Genomic DNA, 20,397 nt, shown 5'->3' on the forward strand with positions numbered 1-20,397 from the left:
CACAACAAAAAGAATGAAATACCTTGGGGTAAATTTAACTAAGGAAGTGAAGGACCTATATAATGAAAATTAAGGCCTTTCTGAGAGAATTGGATGATGACAGAAGGAGATGGAAAGACATTCCATGTACATGGATTGGAAGAATAAACCTAGTTAAAATGTCCGTTCTACCTAAAGAAATCTACAGATTCAACGCCATCCCAATAAGAATCCCAATGACATTCTTTACAGAATTAGAACAAAGAATCCTAAAATTCATATGGGGCAACAAAAGACCCCGAATTTCTAAAGCAATCCTGAGAAAAAAGAACAAAACGGGAGGCATCACAATCCCTGATTTCAAAACATACTACAAAGCTACAGTAATCAAAACAGCATGGTACTGGTACAAAAACAGGTGCACAGATCAATGGAACAGAATTGAAAGCCCAGAAATAAAACCACACATCTATGGACACCTTATCTTTGACAAAGGAGCTGAGGGCATACAATGGAGAAAAGAAAGTCTTTTCAACAAATGGTGCAGGGAAAACTGGAAAGCCACATGTAAAAGAATGAAAATTGACCATTCTTTTTCACCATTCACCAAAATAAACTCAAAATGGATCAAAGACCTAAAGGTGAGACCTGAAACCATAAGGCTTCTAGAAGAAAACGTAGGCAGTACACTCTTTGACATCAGTATTAAAAGGATCTTTTCGGACACCATGCCTTCTCAGAGAAGGAAAACAATAGAAAGAATAAACAAATGGGACTTCATCAGATTAAAGAGCTTCTTCAAGGCAAAGGAAAACAGGATTGAAACAAAAAAACAACCCACTAACTGGGAAAAGATATTTGCAAGTCATATATCTGACAAAGGCTTAATATCCATAATATATAAAGAACTCTCGCAACTCAACAACAAAACATCAAACAACCCAATCAAAAAATGGGCAGGAGACATGAACAGACATTTCTCCAGAGAAGATATACGGATGGCCAATAGGTACATGAAAAGATGCTCATCATCGCTGATCATCAGGGAAATGCAAGTCAAAACTACACTAAGATATCACCTTACACCCGTTAGAATGACAAAAATATCTAAAACTAATAGCAACAAATGTTGGAGAGGTTGTGGAGAAAAAGGAACCGTCATACACTGCTGGTGGGAATGCAAACTGGTGCAGCCACTATGGAAAACAGTATGGAGATTCCTCAAAAAATTAAAAATAGAACTACCATACGACCCAGCCATCCCACTACTGGGTATTTATCCAAAGAGCTTGAAGTCAGCAATCCCAAAAGTCCTATGCACCCCAATGTTTATTGCAGCACTGTTTACAATAGCCAAGACGTGGAAGCAACCTAAGTGTCCAGCAACAGACGAATGGATAAAGAAGATGTGGTACATATATACAATGGAATACTACTCAGCTGCAAAACAGAACAAAATCATTCCATTTGCAATAACATGGATGGACCTTGAGAGAATTATGTTAAGTGAAATAAGCCAGGGAGAGAAGGATAATCTGTGTATGACTCCACTCATATGAGGAATTTAAAATTATGGACCAAGAACAGTTTAGTGGATATCAGGGGAAAGGTGGGGTGGGGGGTGGGCACAAAGGGTGAAGTGGTGCACCTACAACACGACTGACAAACATTAACGTACAACTGAAATTTCACAAGATTGTAACCTATCAATAACTCAATAAAAAAAAAAAGAAAAAAAGAAAACAGTGGCCTTAAATGAAATACTAGACCAAATGGACTTAATAGATATGTATAGAACATTCCATCCAAAAAGAGCAGAATTCACAATTTTCTCTAGTGTATATGGAACACTCTCAAAGATAGACCCTATGTCGGGAAACAAGGCAAGCCTCAATAAATTTAAGAAGATTGAAATCATATCAAGCTTCTTTTCTGACTACAATGCTATGAAACTAGAAATCAACCACAAGAAAAAAGCTGAGAAAGTCACAAGTATGTGGAAACTAATCAGCATGCTACTGAACAACTATTGGATCAACGAAGAAATCAAAGGAGAAATCGATAAATACCTAGAGACAAATGCAAATGAAAACACAACATACCAACTCTTATGAGATGTAGCAAAGGTGGTTCTAAGAGGGAAATTCACAGTAACACAGGTCCGTCTCAATAAAGAAGAAAAATCTCCAATAAGTAATCTTAAACTACACCCAACAGAACTAGAAATATAGAACAAAGTCCAAAGTCAGCAGAAGGAGAGAAATAATAAGAATTAGAGCAGAAATAAATGAAATAGAGACTAAAAATAGAATAGAAAGGATCAATAAAACTAAGAGCTGGTTCTTTGACAAGATAAAAATAATTGATAAACACTTAGCCAGACTCACTAAGAAAAAAAGAGGGGAGCCTCAGATAAATATAAATAAAAATGAAAGAGGAGAAATTACAATGGATACCACAGAAATACAAAGGATTATAAGAGAATACTATGAAAAACTATATGCCAACAAATTGGACAACCTAGAAGAAATAGATAAATTCTTAGACTCGTAAAACCTCGCAAAACTGAATCAGGAAGAAATAAAGAATCTGAATAGGCAAATCACAAGTAAAGAGATTGAAACAGTGTTCAAAAATCTCCCAAAAAATAAAAGTCCAGGATCAGATGGCTTCTCTGGAGAATTCTACCAAAGATTCAAAGATTTAATATCTACACTCAAACTATTCAAAAAAAATGAAGAAGACAGAATGCTTTCTAACTCATTTTGTGAGGCCAACATTACCCTGACACCAAAACCAGACAAGGACAATACAAAGAAGGAAAATTATAGGCCAATATCACTGATGAACATAGATGCAAAAATCCTCAACAAAATATTGGCAAATCAAATACAGCAATACATTAAAAGAATCATATGCCATGATCAAGTGGGATTTATACCAGGAATGCAGGGATGGTTCAACATGTGCAAATCAATCAATGTGATATACTCCATTATCAAAATGAGGAATAAAAATCACATGATCATCCTAATAGATGCAGAGAAAACATTTGACAGGATCCAGCACTCATTTATGATAAAACCTCTCAATAAAACTGGTATAGAAGGAAAGTACCACAACATAATAAAGGCCATATATGACAAACGCACTGCCAACATCATAGTTAATGGTGAAAAACTGAAAGCCATCCCTCTAAGAAGAGGAACAAGACAAGGGTGCCCATTCTCACCACTCCCATTCAACATAGTACTGGAGGTTTTGGCCACAGAAATTAGACAAGAGTAAGAAATAAAAGGTATCCAAACTGGTAAGGGAGAAGTGAAACTCTCACTGTTTGTGGATGACATGATCCTATATATAGAAAACCCCAAAGAATCCACCAGAAAGCTATTAGAAATAATCAACGATTAGAGCAAAGTTGTAGGGTACAAAATCAGCTTACAAAATTCAGTTGCATTTCTATACATTAATAATGAACTAGCATAAAGAGAAGTCAAGAATACAATCCCATTCACAAGCTCAACAAAAAGAATAAAATCTCTAGGAATAAATTTAACCAAGGAGGTGAAAGACCTATACACTGAAAACTATAAGACATTATTGAAAGATATTGAAGAAGATACAAAGAAATGGAAAGATATTCCATGCTCACATATTGGAAGAATAAATGTAGTTAAAATGTCCATATTACCTAAAGCAATCTATAGATTTAATGCAATCCCAATCAGAATCCCAATGACATTCTTCACAGAAATAGAACAAAGAATCCTAAAATTTGTATGGAACAACAAAAGACCCTGAATAGCCAAAGCAATCCTGAGAAAAAAGAAAAAATCTGGAGGCATCACAATCCCTGACTTCAAAATATACTACAAATCTATAGTAATCAAAAGAGCATGGAACTGGCACAAAAACAGACACAAAAATCAATGGAATAGAATTGAAAGCCCAGAAATAAAACCACACATCTATGGACAGCTGATCTTCGAAAAAGGAGCTAAGAACATACAATGGAGAAAGGAAAGTCTCTTCAACAAACGGTGTTGGGAAAACTGGACAGCCACACGAAAAAGAATGAAAGTAGACCATTATCTTATACCATAAACAAAAATTAACTCAAAATGCATTAAACATTTGAATGTAAGACCTGAAACCATAAAACTCCTAAAAGAAAATATAGGTAGTACGCTCTTTGACATCAGTCTTAGCAGCATCTTTTCAAATACCATGCCTACTCAGGCAAGGGAAACAAAAGGAAAAATAAACAATTGGAACTACCTCAGACTAAAAACCTTCTGCAAGGCAAAGGAAACCATGAACAAAACGAAAAGACAACCTACCAATTGGAAGAAAATATTTGCAAATCATATATCCAACACGGGTTAATTTCCCAAATATATAAAGAACTCATACAACTCAACAACAACAACAAAAACAACCCAATCAAAAATTTGGCAAAGGATATGAACAGACATTTTTCCAAAGAAGATATACAGATGGCCAACAGGCACATGAAAAGATGTTCAACATCGCTGATTGTTAGGGAAATGCAAATCAAAACTTCAATGAGATATCACCTTACACCCGTCAGAATGGCTATAACTACCAAGACAAAAAATAACAAGTGTTAAAGAGGATATGCAGAAAAGGAAACCCTCATACTAGTGGGAATGCAAAGTGGTGCAGCCACTGTGGAAAACAGTACGGAGATTTCTTAAAAAGTTAAGAATAGAAATATCATATGATCCAGCTATCCCACTACTGAGTATTTATCCAAAGAACGTGAAATCAACAAATCAAAGAGATTTATGCACCCCTATGTTCATTGCAGCATTATTCACAACAGCCAAGACATGGAAGCAACCCAAGTGCCCATCAACTGATGAATGGATAAAGAAGATGTGGTATATATATAAAATGGAATACTACTCAACCATAAAAAAAGACAAAATCGTCGCATTCACAACAGCATGGGTGGACCTTGAAGGTATTATGTTAAGCAAAATAAGCCAGACAAAGAAAGACAAACACCATATGATTTCACTCATATGTGAAAGGTAAACAAACACGTGGATAAAGAGAACAGATTAGTGGTTACCAGAGGGGAAGGGAGTTGGGGGCTGGATGATAGACATAAAGGGGCACATATGTATGGTGACAGACAAAAATTAGACTATTGGTGGTGAGCATGATGCAGTCTATATAGAAACTGATATATAATAATGTACATCTGAAATTAAACCAATATGACCTCAATAAAATAACTGAAAAAAATAAAAATAAAAATTATTTGACACATACCAACCAAAAAAAAAAAAAGGAAAAAATTGAGTTTGTTTTTCTATCAAATTATATTTGTTTCATTTCTTCCTCCACTCTCCCAACCTCTGCTTTTTCTAACATAAGCAGTCCAAAACTTCTACTGAAGACTAAATCTTTGTCCTCTTTCTTCCAGAATCTTTAACACTCTTAACCCCAAAACTACACCTGTTTTGTTCTGTCTGCTCAGTATAGAGACTCTTGTTCAAAGTTTGAAGAAGAAAACCCAATTCTGAGAAATCAAAAGTGAAACATTGAATTAAAAAATAAAATTTCTCTCCAGAAGGGCCAACTGAGGGGGCAGCAAATTTCCCACAAAGTCTAATTTTATTCCTATGCTTCTTAGATCTGGTTTCTTGTGGTCAGCACAGATTTCCCAACTCAGAATAAAGAAAGCTCAGCAAACAATCTCAGCTGTTCTAAGAACAATCTGAGATCTCAGACAGACCATGTCCTTGGAGTAAGGCCACATACACTCCAAGAATAAAGGCAAAACTAAAATAAAAAATAAACCCCCTATAACAAAGCCTAAAACCAAACTTGAATAAGACAGGGTTATTGACTGGTAATTTAACTGCCTGCCAGAACAAAATATATACTCTTTATGGGAATATAAAATAATCTAGAACCTCCACAAAACATTATCACAATGTCCAACATACAATAAAAAATTTCTGGACATGAGAAGCAGGAAAGAAGTAACCAAAAATCTTAAGATAAAACAGTCAATAGAAGCAACTTCTTCCATTTATTTGTAGCTACTTCAGACAATTTCTAACTCTGTGATACCCTGGGTTCTCTGTTTACACTTTGAGTTACCTCCTTAACAACTTTATACCTAACTAACAATTTCTTTTTAATTATGGAGGTATAATTGACACATAACATTATATTAGTTTCAGGTGTACAACATAATGATTCGATATTTGTATATATTATGAAATTATCAGCACAATAAGTCTAGTTAACATCTGTCACCATACATAGTTACAAAATCTTTTTCTTTTGATGAGAACTTTCAAGATTTACTCTTAGCAACTTTCAAATATGCAATACAGTATCATTAACTATAGTTGCCAGACTGCACACTACATCCCCATAACTTACTTGTTTTATTACTGGAAGTTTGTACCTTTTGACCTCTTTCACCCATTTCACCCACTCCCAATCCCCCATCTCTTGCAACCACCAATCTGCTCTCTGTATCTATGAGTTTGGTTTTTCAGTTTTTTTGGATTCCACATACACATGAGATCATACGGTATTTGTTTTTCTCTGTCTGACTTATTTCACTTAGCATAACGTCCTCAAGATTCGCCCATGTTGTTGCAAATGGTAAGATTTCCTTCTTTTTTGTGAGGAATAAGATTCCTTTATAGATACACCACATTTTCTTTATCCATTCATTCACTGATGGACATTTTGGTTGTTTCCATATCTTGGCTATTGTAAATAATATTGCAATGAACATGGGGACACATGTTAGCGATTCTTAACAACATTTTATTTTAAATTCTATCTTTCCAGATAACTGATATGGCTTCTGTCTCCTCACTGGACCAAGCAACAAAAAGAATGACAACAGCAATGAGTTAAAACACATCAATGATGTTTAAACTCTTGAATTCATAATAATATTTCAAAATATTTTTTGGTTTTGGAGAATGCTTGGAAACCAACTTGTTCTTTAGGAAACAGGTAAATAAAGGTGAAAATTTCAAGCATTTATCCTGTCTTTTATGTATGAACTGTTCCTCAGGGCAACCAAATAGCTCATGAGGGAAAGTTTTCATTATAGAAACATTCCAGTTAATAAATAAATAAGGAATGATAGAATTAGAATATCAACAACATTGCAATCTCTAATGAAATAGTGAAGCTAGGCAGGAATTGTAAGCAGCTGCTAAAAGCATTAGGTGTAAAGCTGCCTATATTTTCACTCCTATGCATGCGTAATAGTAATATATGATTTAAAAAGTGTGCAAATAAGTCTAAAAAGGTTCTTTCAATGAAATAATTTTTTTTTTTTGGTGAGGAAGATTGCCCCTGAGCTAACATCTGTTGTCAATCTTCTCTTTTTGCTTGAGGAAGATTGTTGCTGAGCTAACATCTGTGCCAGTCTTCCTCTGTTTTGTATGTGGCATGCCGCCACAGCATGGCTTGATGAGCAGTGTGTAGATCCGCACCTGGGATCTGAACCCATGACCCTTGGGCGGGTGAAGTGGAGCACATGAACTTAACCACTACACTACTGGGCCGGCCCCTAAAATAAAATTTCTAAGTGATAGGAAGCAATGACAACACGCTCAACATCATTAGCCATCAGAAACGCAAATCAAAACCACAACGAGATAGTACTTCACACCCACTAGGACAACTATAATCAAAAAGACAGATAGATAATAATAACAAGTATTAGTGAGGGTGCGAAAAGATTGGAACCTCATACATTGCTGGAGGGAAAGTAAAATGGTACAGCGACTTTGGAAAACAGTTTGGCAGTTCCTCAAAAAGTTAAACATAGAGTTATCATATAGCCCAGCAACTCCATTCATAGGTATATACCCGAGAAAGAAAAATACATCTCCACACAAACACTTGGACAGGAATGTTCACAGCGACATTACTCATAACAGCCAAAAGGTGGAAACAAGCCGAACATGCATGAACTTATGAATGGATAAACAAAGCTCATACAGTGAGATGTTATTTAGTGATAAAAAGAAATTAAATACTGATAAATCTATGACATGAATGAACCTTGAAAACACTATGCTAAATGAAAAAAAGCCAGTCCTATCGTATGATTTCATTTATAGGAAATATGCAGACTGGGCAAATCTATAGAGACAGGAAGTAAATTAGTGGTTGCCAGAGGCTGAAGGAAGGGGCTACAGGGAGTGACCAGTAATGGGGTGTCTTTGGAGGAAGGGATAAAAACGTTCTAAAATTAGAGCATGGTGATAGATACTCAACTCTATGGATATACAAAAACCATGGAATTGTACACTTTAAATGAGTGAATTTTATAATATGGAATTATAACTCAAGAAAATGGTTACCAAAAAAAATCTCAAAAAGAAGCAGTGATGGCATTTCCTTTCATAGTGACATCTGAATCGATGCTGCATTTTACAATTGATGTAATCTTAGCAGTGATTAAACATGTTAGTTTGTTTTCTTAATTATCAAAGCAACTTGGGACTTAAGTATTAATATCTCTGTCTCGTAGATGAGTGGACAGGCCTTTTTCTGGATTTGAGGGTAGGTCTATGTAGCTCCCACACTCTGCCTGGGGAGAGTTTGAGTGATGGCAGACCCAGGGTTAGTGCCCAGCAGGAAGGATGTTGTGGTCTGAAGGAGCCAAGGTCAAGGCTGAGCCTACAGAGAAAGTAGAGCTGCTTTTGACCCCAGGAGTCCAGATGGAGGAGAATCAGGCAGGTGCTGATTTCTTCCAGGCTGGTCAAGAAGGTAGTTCCTAGCTATGGAACATGGAGAAAATGGGGCTGGGGGCAGAGTAGAGTTATCCTAAGGTCAGTAGTTTCCTCAGAAGCCTGCTCAAGGCTAACTCCTCCGTTGAGTACACCGTATGGGATCCACCCCCAACCCCCAATTGTCAGGGATGGGCAATCACAGGGCTCCTCAGTCCCCAGGGGTAATGCCACGAGCTCCAGCTCTCCCTGGGAACGAGAACGTTTCCTCTGTGTTGCAACACTGCAGCCAGAAACGTCCTTCCCTCTTCCTGGTACAGAGGCTCTTTCCCTTAGGGATGGCCCGGCTCTGTCCCAGGGAGAAGCCTGCAGATGCTCTCACAGGCTAGTGGTGCACAGCAGACAGCTGTTTGGACCGTTTCTGGACCCTTATTTCCAGCAATGGCTTGAGACTGGGTTAGAATTTTGGCTTCAAACAATTAGCAAACCAGCCACAAAAGCCATCTGGGCAAGGACGAGAGAAGAGAAGGCAGAAGACTTAGGTGTTTGCATCTGAATGCGTGGTTTCACCCCTAGACGATGTCCAGAAAACAAGGATCCTTTGAGTAAGATCGTTATTCTGGAGAGTGACAATAATGTGCAAACCCACCCTGAGTCCCCTCTCTTTCCTGCCTTCTCTGGGTTAGTTTTCCAGCCTTGACCAGTTTTCTTGTCTGTCTTGTCCCCCACCCCCTAACTCCCCTGAACTTCGCTGTGTCACCCTGTTTTCCCTTCCTGAGGCTCAGTTTTGCCCTCAACGACATAGGTAGATTTATCTCTGCTCTGGAAACCATCGCTGCTGGGAATGTTGCCACTTCCTCATTCTTCCCAGCCTCCTGCAGGAGCATCTTTTGGAAGCACTCTGCTCCATCTGCCCCTGCCCTCTTGAACTGTCAGGAGTCTGCTCTGGGCTCTCCTCATCTGGCATCCTCCCTTCGGGGTGGGGCAGTGGTGGAGCTCTCTGCTTTGGTCAGGAAAGGACAGACAGAGTTCAGCCTATTGGAACGGATAATGCAGCACCGGGAATCAGTTGACATACCGGCATGGGTCAGGCTACCAAGTGGAAAGGTGGGTGGTGGAATCTGCACACCTGGAGACCTCCTCTCTCCTCCCGAGAGAGTGGTGACTCAGCCCTGGGACAGGCTCCCCAAGGAGAACCCTGCGGGAGCCTTCTCTGCAGCTCCATCATGTCACAATAGAACAAGACCCACTTGAGGGGAGTTAGAAATAAGAGGGAGGCCTACCCAGCCCCACAAATCTCTGCCCACAGTGCTTGAGTCACCCTGCTTTGTCTCATTGCCTGACTTAGCTTCATTACCTAACCTCCTGAGGTCTGAGATTTTCTCTCCCCAGAAGCAGGGATTCTTCCCCTCCTTCCACGGCCACATGATTGTAGGACCAGACTCTGCAGCAACAGCTTCCCCTTTCTCCAGCCTCCCCAAGTCTTGTCCACCACACACACAGCCTCATCCCTAGGTGGTTCAGCAGTTTCTTATATGCCTTGTACCATCCTAGAACATCTACCCCATGTGAGCTATGCCAGGACCACCTTAGGAGTTGTCACTTTGTATTCTTGATCATTATCATCAATGTCCATAATTGCCCAAATCCAGCAAGCATAGCTAGGTGATGGGGGGTTGGGGAGGGAGGCATAAGAAGCACCAGGAGAGTTGCCAACCTTCTTTGTTACTCGCAAATTCCAGTAGCCTGGTCTCCCAGGGGTAGATGTGGGAGGGGGGAAGGTGGAGTGAGAAGGGTTAATTATGTGGTTTGGGTCTCTTACAGCCATTATGGGCCTCTTCCCCTCCTCCCCAACCTCGTGATTAAGCAATTGATTTAAATGGGAGGGAACTGCCACATTTAGAGGCCAAACTGCCTGTCTGAAGTGTTCCGCTGAAAACTGAACTTGGGTTGTCCAGTTACTCTTCTCCAGTTTTTCCTTTTTTAAAATCCATACCATGTGTCAGTGGCACCTGCTGCCTGAGAACGACAAGGGGTGTGAAAAGTCCAGCGAATGTTCCAGGTGCTGCCCACTACTGAGTACTTTTTGCTACAAAGGCAATGCCATTGTCTGATTGCACGTGTTCAGGGATCCAAAAACGTGGCATGGGCCGTCTAAGAGTCCTTGAATATTATGGCACCCATCTCCCATGCAGATGGAGATGGCAGTGCCATCCTGAGAAGATATCTATGGACCACCAAAGATATCCACATTCTAATCTCCTGAACTTGTGAATATATTATATTACCTAGCAGTGGGAATTCAAGTTGCAGATGGAATCAAGGTTGCTATCAGCTGAATTTGATGTAGGAAGATCTGGATTATCTGGGTGGGCCCAATGTAATCCCTAGGCTCCTTATAAGTGAAAGAGGGAGGCAAGAGAGTCAATGTCAGAGTGACACACGCATGTGAGGAAGGCTGGATCAGCCACTGCTGGCTCTGAAGATGGAAGGGGTCCAGGAGTCAAGGAACACGAGCAACTTCTAGAAACTAAAAAAGGCAAGAAAAGGTTCTCCCTTAAAGCCTCCAGAATGGAAAGCAGTTCTGCCAACACCTTGTTTTAGCGTATTTTGGATTTCTGAACTACAGAACAGTAAGATGATAAATTTATGTTGATCTAAGTCTCTCAGTTTGTGGCAATTTGCTGCAGCAGCAATAGGAAACGCACACAGTGTCTACTGCAGCCAGTGCCCAGCAGTACCCTCAAGAGGAGGGTAGGGACCTATACGGTCTGCTTGCCGAGACCAGCTGGTCTGATATCCCTGCTATAGTCTCTGAAGTTGCCTTTGCTACTCAACTATGTGGCTGGCAGTCCCGGCACATTATCCAGGCTCCCTTAGCCTCGTGTGCTGTAATTGCTAGGCCTTGTTTTAGGGTAAAGATGTGAATTGTTCATGGATGACCACCGTGTGATAGTGTATCCAGGGAGTTACTGTCCTCGCTCAGGAAGTGCAGATCTGAATGGCTTGTCACTTCCACTGATTTCCATCCTTGAAGGGTCCTTTTCCATGGCATCCACATGACTCACAAACAGGGGGCGAGGGTCTTATGCAATCTGTTGCCATAATGTTTGTTCCCAGTGCCTGAGACTTGATGATCCATTTGACTCCAGCCAGGCACCAGACCACACTGCCAGTCCCATGACTCCATGAATTGGTCACAAGGTACATTTGGGGGCGTGTTTTAGGACAAGTACCACAGCCTACAAATCTGCCCATTAAGCAGAATTCTCTTGCCTGTGCCCAGTTTGAAACCATTTGCTAGGGCCACCATAACAAAATGCCATAGACTGGGTGGCCGAAGCTACAGAAATTATTTTTTCACAGCTCTGAGGCTAGAAGTCTGAGAGCAAGGTGTCACCAGGTTTGGTTTCTCCTGAGGCCTCTCTCTTGGACTTGCAGATGACCACCTTCTTGCCCTGTCCTCACAAGGCCTTTCCTCTGTGTCACACATCCCTGGGTCTCTCCTTGTGCCCAGATCTCCTCTTACAGGGACACCAGGCAGACTGGACTAGGACCCACTTCAATAGCCTCGTTTTAACTTAATCACCTCTTTAAAGGCCCTCTCTCCAAATACAGTCACATCCTGAGGTACCAGGGGGTTAGGGCTTCAACATACGAATTTTAAGGGGACACCACTCAGCCCCTAACAGTTCCCAAGAACTTTACTTGGGTGACTGAACCCTGACTCTTGTCAGGGTCAATCTTCCAGCCCTGTTTAGAGACCTAACCGTCTTACCTAAGGCAGTCCGTCTGCCGCCCTTAGTCCTTCCAATCAGAACGTCTCCGTGGAATGGTACCAGGACTCTGCTGGTGAGATTTAAGCCTTCTCTAGGTCTCAGCCTATTCAGTAGTGACAAATTGTAGAAGAGATTTAGATCGGCTTGCAGCAGCACGGTGAAAACATTGTAACCTAAGCCACATGAAGACAAATTGGCTCTGATCTGGGTGTGGTGGGATGCTGAAGTTGGCATTAACAACATTCCCCACTGTGTACAAGGCTCCTTCCGTCTGTGTAATGGACTGTACAATTGTTACGTTGTGCCTGAAACAGTAGGCACAAGCAGAAACTATGCCTCATTGAGTTTGCAGGAGATGCCAGGTACCACCGGCCTTTTCACTGGCCACACAGGCTATCATAAGGCAAAATCATTTCTTAAGCATCTCTGCCTCCATTAGCTTCTTGGTCAGTACAGTGACCTCTTGTCCCTCCCCTGCCCCCACCAGCTAGCATCCTGTATTGGTTCACAGTAATAATAAGACTAGAGGGGCTGGCCCCGTGACCAAGTGGTTAAGTTCCCGTGCTCCACTTTGGTGGCCCAGGATTTAGCCAGTTGGGATCCTGGGCGCAGACGTGGCACCACTCATCAGGCCATGCTGAGGCGACGTCCCACGTAGCACAACCAGAGGCACTCACAACTAGAATATACAACTATGTACTGGGGGTGCTTTGGGGAGAAGAAGAAAAAAAGATTGGCAACAGTTGTAAGCTCAGGTGCCAATCTTTAAAAAAAAAGACTAGACTGGGGGAGCCTGGTGGGCTCCTGATTATGGACTTGTCCCATGACCACTGTTCTGATTATGGCATTTCTCCAGCAGTATCAGCGACAACCACTTGAGTGTGTATTGGCCCAAGGGGCCCACTCATAGTGTTACAGCAGTCCATTGTCCAAACTGAGAGTTATTTCCAAATCTGGTGGCAATAGCCTTCCAGCCATGCCCATGAGTGCTTTCTGGCACCATAGTGACTCATATCTCAGTGTCCAAAAGGACTGAAAAGGTTTGGCAACCTTGGTTGCCATCAAGTCCTGAGTACACCTTGAGCAGTGCCTATGGCCGCCAGCCCTCCTTAGGAAGAAGGGACCTCAGCTTCTGCCCTCGTCCTATTTGTTCTTGAAGGGAGTGACGTCTGGGTAGACACGTGGTGTGAAGGCATCAGACCAACAGCAGTCTCAACAGCACAGACCTCAGCAGGGGCTCCAAGCCTTCTTGGTCCTCTTTTGTCCACAGTAAATGCCAAAGCTTGCTGGGCAGCTTCTCCTGCTGTAGCCCAGATCTTTAAATTGTGTGGCCCTCTTGTGGCGTGATAGTGAGAATTTCTCTCATGCGCAAACCATCAATCCCATTTGCGGACTCCCTGGAGTAAATGCCAGGTCCACATTGTCTTACAGCCTGGACCTTCAATTTGTTTCTTTTCCTCCTCTTTAGCCTGAAGGGCATTTACCTTGACCTGTTTCCAGGCTTCTGGACTTCCCAGCCTCCTGAACTGTGAGAAAAAAGATTTCTGTGATTTATAAGGTTTATAAGCCATAGGATCTATGGTATTGTTATACTGGCCCAAGCTGACCAAGACATTGGGCTTTTGCCCAAATCCATCTCTAATGTTCCTTTCCCGCTTATTGTTGAGTAGAACTCTGCATAACTGAACAACCACCATACTATGTTTTCCTTAGCTTTACGGGGTCCTCTCCCCTTTACCTCTAACTCTAACTGCCAACCCAAACCACAGTCAAGCACCACTTGTTCTCCTTGTCACCAAATGCTTCAGCAACCAGGGTTGCTACCATCCTGACCCACAGCCGGTTAGTCGGCCTGCAGGGTCTCACCTGTCTTTTTCCAAAAGGGCGTTGTGATCTTATCAACCTCAGGGGGAAAGTGGGATGAAAAATCCAATGTAGCCAACCTGTCAGAGGCAGGTGGGCCAAAGCCCCACGTAGTATGGCCTCTGTAATAGGTTGAATGGTGTCCCCCTCAAAAGATATGCCAGGCTCTCACCTTAGAATGTGACCTGAATTGAATACAGGTCTTGGCAGATGCGTGTAAGAATCTGGAGACGAGATAATCCTGGATGTGGGTGAGACCTAAATCCAATGATGATTGTCTTTCCAGGAGACAGAAACAGACAGAACCACAGAAAAGGCCATGTGAAGATGGAGGCGGAGATTGGAGTGATGCGTCTATGCGCCAAGGAAGGACACGGACTCCCATCAACCACCAGGACTCAGGAGAGAGGCGTGGGATGGACGTCCCTAAGGACCTCCAGAAGAAACAGACCTGCTGACACCTTGATTTCAGACTTCTGGCCTCCAGAACTGTTGTTTCAAGCCACCAGCTTTGGCGTAATTTGTTACAGCAGCCCTAGCACACTAATATAGCCTCTTTTACAGCAAGACGAGTAGGTCAACTTTGGCCAAGAGTTACAAGTTTTGAATTAAGAACATAGAGTTTCTCACTTTGTAAAAAACAGCAGTTTTCCCTTGATTGTCAAAAGAAATTCAAGACACTTGTTTCAAGACACTTTACTTGGCAAGCAGGCCCTGAGTCTTGTTGAGGCTTATGGTTGTGGTTGCTCCCAATGGCAGGCAGCCAAGGCCACTAAGAATGAGACTTTTAACTTGTCAAACAACAAGACATCATTATAGAGTGAAAATTTTGGACACCCGAGGAATTTTCTAACACTTCATGCACATTCACAATTCAAACCTGTGACACATTTCAATGCCAATTATACATTTTTACAACAGTTCATACAATGAATGGGCTAGACCCGTCACTTTTGCAAGTTACTTTATCTTTTTTTCCCCTTTCTTTCCTCCCTTCACTGCAAGGGCTTTGCCCAAACTCTATTAGGTGCTTTTTTACAGAAACACAGACCAAGGAGTTTTAACACAGGCACTGCAGGAGTTACGCAGGAGCTGGGAGCTGAGGGAACAACTCGCACCGGTAAGCACAGCTTTGCACTTACTTTTGATTTAAGTGGCCATTAACTCAGCCTCAAACCCATTTTTAACACCTGAAGGCACAAATGCTACCTTTAGCTGCTTGACCTACAAATGTTTATCAACAGGTTGCATTTGCCGTCAGATCCCAGGAAGTCCCGTCCCCCAATCCAACTCACAACCCACGCGGCCCCTGAACAGGTAGGACACCTCCCCTCCCCCACCACTTAGGGGAGGGCTGCACTGCCAGATCCTGGGGCACAGATGTTATCCCCTAACCTGGCGGACACGGTCTCCAGGCTTCTTTTAAGGGTACTGTAACTTTATGGGCCCCACATTGGGCCCCAAATTTGTTAAGCTCATGCACACATGACAAGGCAAGGCCAAAGTCTGACTGATTTGACCAGTAAAGATACAAAGAGCCACTTGTAGATTTATAGTTTATTACTTACACAGACAGTGAAAAGAATAAGGTGTTCTAGTAAACCAAGAGCTGAGTTTAGAGTTTTCGTCTGGGCTCACATGCACCAACGAAGATTTCTTTTGCAGAGATGTTGGTAAGCGGTACTGTTAAAGGTCCGGGTTCTAGAATCAATGTCTGAGTGACTTTAGTAACATAACCTCTCTGATCTTCCGTTCCTTCATCTATAAAATGGAAATAACATTCATTTTAGGATTGTTGTGAGGGTTCAATAAATAATCCATCATGTAAGGCCTCTAATTCCTTAAATGTGTGTAAGAAGTACAATCTTTATCTCAACAAATATTGGCCATTACTAGGAAACTATCCACAGGGTTTCATTCCCCTGTTTAAGCCACCTTAATTATTTCCGAAACAAGGCAGGGAACAAATAAATATTCACCTCCTATATAAAGCTTCCACCAAGACTTGAAAATCATGTCCCAACATTTATTCAATTATTTGAGAAGGCACAATTGACAGCAATACTAAATCTAGCCTAATGACCTTAACCCATCCAGATTCACTTTATAAGTTTTTCAAAGAAGATTGAGTTAAGTAGGGAAAAAAAAGATGCAGAGGGCAAGTGTAGGAAGGAAGAGACTGGGGTAACCACACTTGGCAAATATTCCCCCCAAATATGTGCTCTGTGTAAGGTATCACGATGCGTTCAATATCCAGTGCAGCCCTGAAACCTAATGGGAGGGAGAGATAGTCCTTAGTGTTCCTTCCACACTAGACTGCAGAACGCCACCACTTGGTGCAAGGCACATCTATACTTCACAGATAACCCAGAATGCTCCTTTAAGCGTGGCGTTGCCCAGGACCATCACGTCATCTTTGACAGACAGATGATATAGCAGAAAGAGCTGAACCAGCCATCAGGAGAGCCAAGCTGGAGTCCAGGCTGTGTCACACACCAGGCTGTCTCGCCACCAATCTCGCCTTCAAAAAGGAGAGAAATAGGAGAATGCAGTCATGGTAGATGGTAACCAAGTTCCCTTTCCAGGAAGAAAAAGAAGCCCTTGGCATCATTTTTCTTAGGGCGGGTGTCAGAAAGAGCAACACGTCGTCCTCACCTCCAGAGCAAGTGGGACTGCTCTGCACAATGATTGTGCAACTTCTTTAATGGTGGAGACCCTACTCCAATATGCAAAGGAAATTAAGAGCAAGGCACCGTTTAAAAGCCACTCCTCTATGCCATCCTGCAAATGTAAGAAGAATGCCCACTTTGCACGAGTGATTCTGGTCCCTGGGAACCAGGTCTCTCACACTGAGGTTGACCCCTGAAGGTCTGGGCATCTCAGCCAACAGACCCCGAAAACCCTCCCTGAGACACAGACACACTCAGCTTTCAATATAAGTTTCCTTTTATTTTGAAATTGAAACAGCGGAATGAAGTGGTTTATGGCTGAAACAATCTTTGCAGGAAAGAAAATTTGAGTGCTCATCCAGCAAAAGAACAAGCTCCAAAAGTCTGAGCCAACTGCCCCACCTCCCCCGACAAAGTAAAGAACAGATTAAAGGGTGGGAGAAAGGGTACAATCAAAATCCGAGTGGTGATGGCTGGCAGATTTCCATCAAAGTACAATGTTCAAAGTGGCCACAATTACAGAAGAGGGTAGCACCATCACCAGCAGGGTTCCCCCCTCCAGCCCCCACTAAGCTTTGCATTCATAAAAATACATTTTCAGTATCCTGAGTAAGTGATGTCTCAGGACTGGATACCAACTCACTATGCCTCCGGGGAGGGGACTCTTTTGGCTTATTCTTGTTTCCGGGACCCGGACCAAGATGCTGGAGAAAGGGGAGAGTCCAAACGGTGGTAGAGAATGTTTATTCGTAATGCTAACTCATTATCTGCTGAAATTCATCTTGAACACCTTTACATTGCAACGGGTTACATAAAATTTGCAGAGAAGTGTTACAAGCAGCCCCCAACCCCACGGGGGTGGAAATGATGAGTCAAGACTTAATCACCCCAACACACACAAAGCCTTTGTTCTTGCTGGGGTGACAAGCTCAGGCAGGACTCGCTGGCAGGACTGGGGTGTGGGGTGGGGCAAGCCAGGGGGCAGACTGTGAAAGCTGTACCTGTTAGAATAGCACATCATCTTAAACAAGTGGAGAAAATCGCCGAAGAGTGAAACTTATTTATGGGGGAAAAAAAGAAAAGTTTGGGGAATTAAAACAATCCAGTGGTCACTGGAAAATGTCTCCCTCTTTTTTTTTGTTTTTTTTTGTTTTTTTTTTTGGTTTTTTAATTTTTTGGAAAGTATTTTTAAGGTAATATTTTTTTTTCCTTTGGAAAAAGAAATCTTTTTCCCCCCTAACCTAAGCAAGTGGAGTTGCCACTACCTAATTTCTCTCTATTGTCTTGCTAAGAGGTAGATAAAACAAAAGTGAAATGGGGCTTCTATGAGGAGGTCCATTAGCGGGTGGGGAGGGGCTGGGATGGCCCAGTGGACTCCCCGACTACAAAGGCACCCGAGCCATCAGAGGACCAGAGGGCTGGGCCTCCGACTCTCAGGACACAGGATCCTGCTCCACCTTTTCTCCTTCTAGAGCCAACTATCCCCGTGAAGACTGAGAAGGGGGTACAGTGGAGGTGGAGCATCTCAAAGAAACCCTGTTGAAGAGGTCTTAGCTCTGCTTCACCAGGTTTCCTGGCTGTGGGGCTAAGTGGTGGGTTCCGGGCCAAGCCCCAGATTTCACCTCCAGCCAACCCCCTCTGACAGAACGAAGAGAGGAGGTAATTCTTCTCCTCACCCTCTGGTCCAACAAAGGTATAGCAGGTGAGAGAGGGGCAAACTGGAGGGAAAGGGGTGAAACATGAGAACCCAGGGCAAGGAAGGCAGAATGGGGGGACCTAACGGCCAGCCCTCCCCACCCAATCGATCTGAGTGGGGGATCAGGCAGGCCTTGCCTGTTCCTTAAGGACAAACCTTTCGTGGCACAAGCCTCAACTCACTCCTCCTGGCTGGGATTCACATCCTTATGCACGAGTCCCTGCCCTTGGTTCCAATCTTACTGTAAGGATTGAGGTAGTTAATCCATTTATACTCGTAGCATCCATCACCTGTGGTTACTCAAAACACATGCTCCCAAAGAGCTTCCTGCTATTTCATTTAAGAAAAAAAATTCTTTCTTTTCTTTTGTCTTGTCAGTCCGGATTCAACCATACTAAGGCACCAGTAGTGGTGCCATCAGACTGTGCCCCCAGGAGGGGCACAGGGCCGAGGGTCAGGGTTGGGGCTCCGGCCCTCACCCTCACAATCCACCTTCGGTCACGAGGCCTCCTCCCTGTCCTGTGCCCCAGTAGAGAAGCCTTATGGATCCAAAGGAAAGAAACTGAAGTTTTCCGCGGGTGTTGCTCTAAGTCTGAAGCCAAGAGAAATGTTCTGCATCTAAATCATTGAGTGTTTGGAAGGGAAATGGCTTTATGTCCCCTGGCAGTGAGGATTTTTCTTCCATCTTCCTATAATTACTGTGTCAGACTGTGCTGTTTTCCTTCTACCAGTTTTCAACAAACAGGCGAAAACAGTTGCATGGTTTAAATGTCAGTCACTAGGACCTCCACACAAACACTCCAAGGGAAAGAAAGGAGGAGATCCCCCACCGCTGGATGAGAGATGGGAGCAGAGGGTTGACTAGAGGCACCAGCTTCTTCGGGAACCGGGAAGCTCAGGCGGGCCCTTTGGGGCTCTGTGAGGTAGTTACATAGCACTGCTGGTTCCCAGTTTGGCAGAGGATGTGTCTGGGGTGGGAGGAGGGGAAGGCACCCTTGAGAGCTAACTGAGGCCCCTCCTCACTGCCAGTCTGCCAGGCCTGAAGGGAACCCTCCGTGCTGTCTCTGCAGAGGGGGCAGGGGACGGAGAGCAGTCCCATGTGGAGGAGCCCCAAACTTTCCCTCCTTCCCCAAAGTGCAACCAGGAGCCGTCCGACCCCCTTCTCAGCTCCCTTCCCCTTGGCACATCCGCCCCCACAGCCCCCGGAGCCTCAGAAGGGAAGGGATGCGTCTTTAGCTCACGCTGTTTCCAAGAGCCCTCCCCTCTCAGACAGCCCAGGTATATGTCGAAAGATGGCTATTACTGTGATTCAGAAACGGCCTCTCTCAGCCTCTGTCTGTCTGTCTTTGGCACAGAGGAAAACGGACACATAGAACCAACTGGAGTGTTCCCTCCAGTGTTCTCTGGGTTTTACATGGGGTCTTTTCTGCCAATAGTGAGGCATAACTAAGAGAATAGCTCCCTATTGCCCCCAGAAGTGGAGAGCTCAGGGGAAAGGAAACGACCAAGGACGACTGGGAGGAGGGGAGGAGAGGGTAGAAGGTGACAAACTCCTGTCCCTAAACCTGGCTCTCTCCTCCCCAGACCCCTCCTAGGAGCCGAGTCCACAGCCCAAACCTTCAAAGGCAACCAGACCCAGAGGGGATAAAGCCATTGGG

This window comes from Equus asinus, chromosome 13, assembly GCF_041296235.1.
Source record: "Equus asinus isolate D_3611 breed Donkey chromosome 13, EquAss-T2T_v2, whole genome shotgun sequence".
Lineage (NCBI taxonomy): Eukaryota > Metazoa > Chordata > Mammalia > Perissodactyla > Equidae > Equus > Equus asinus.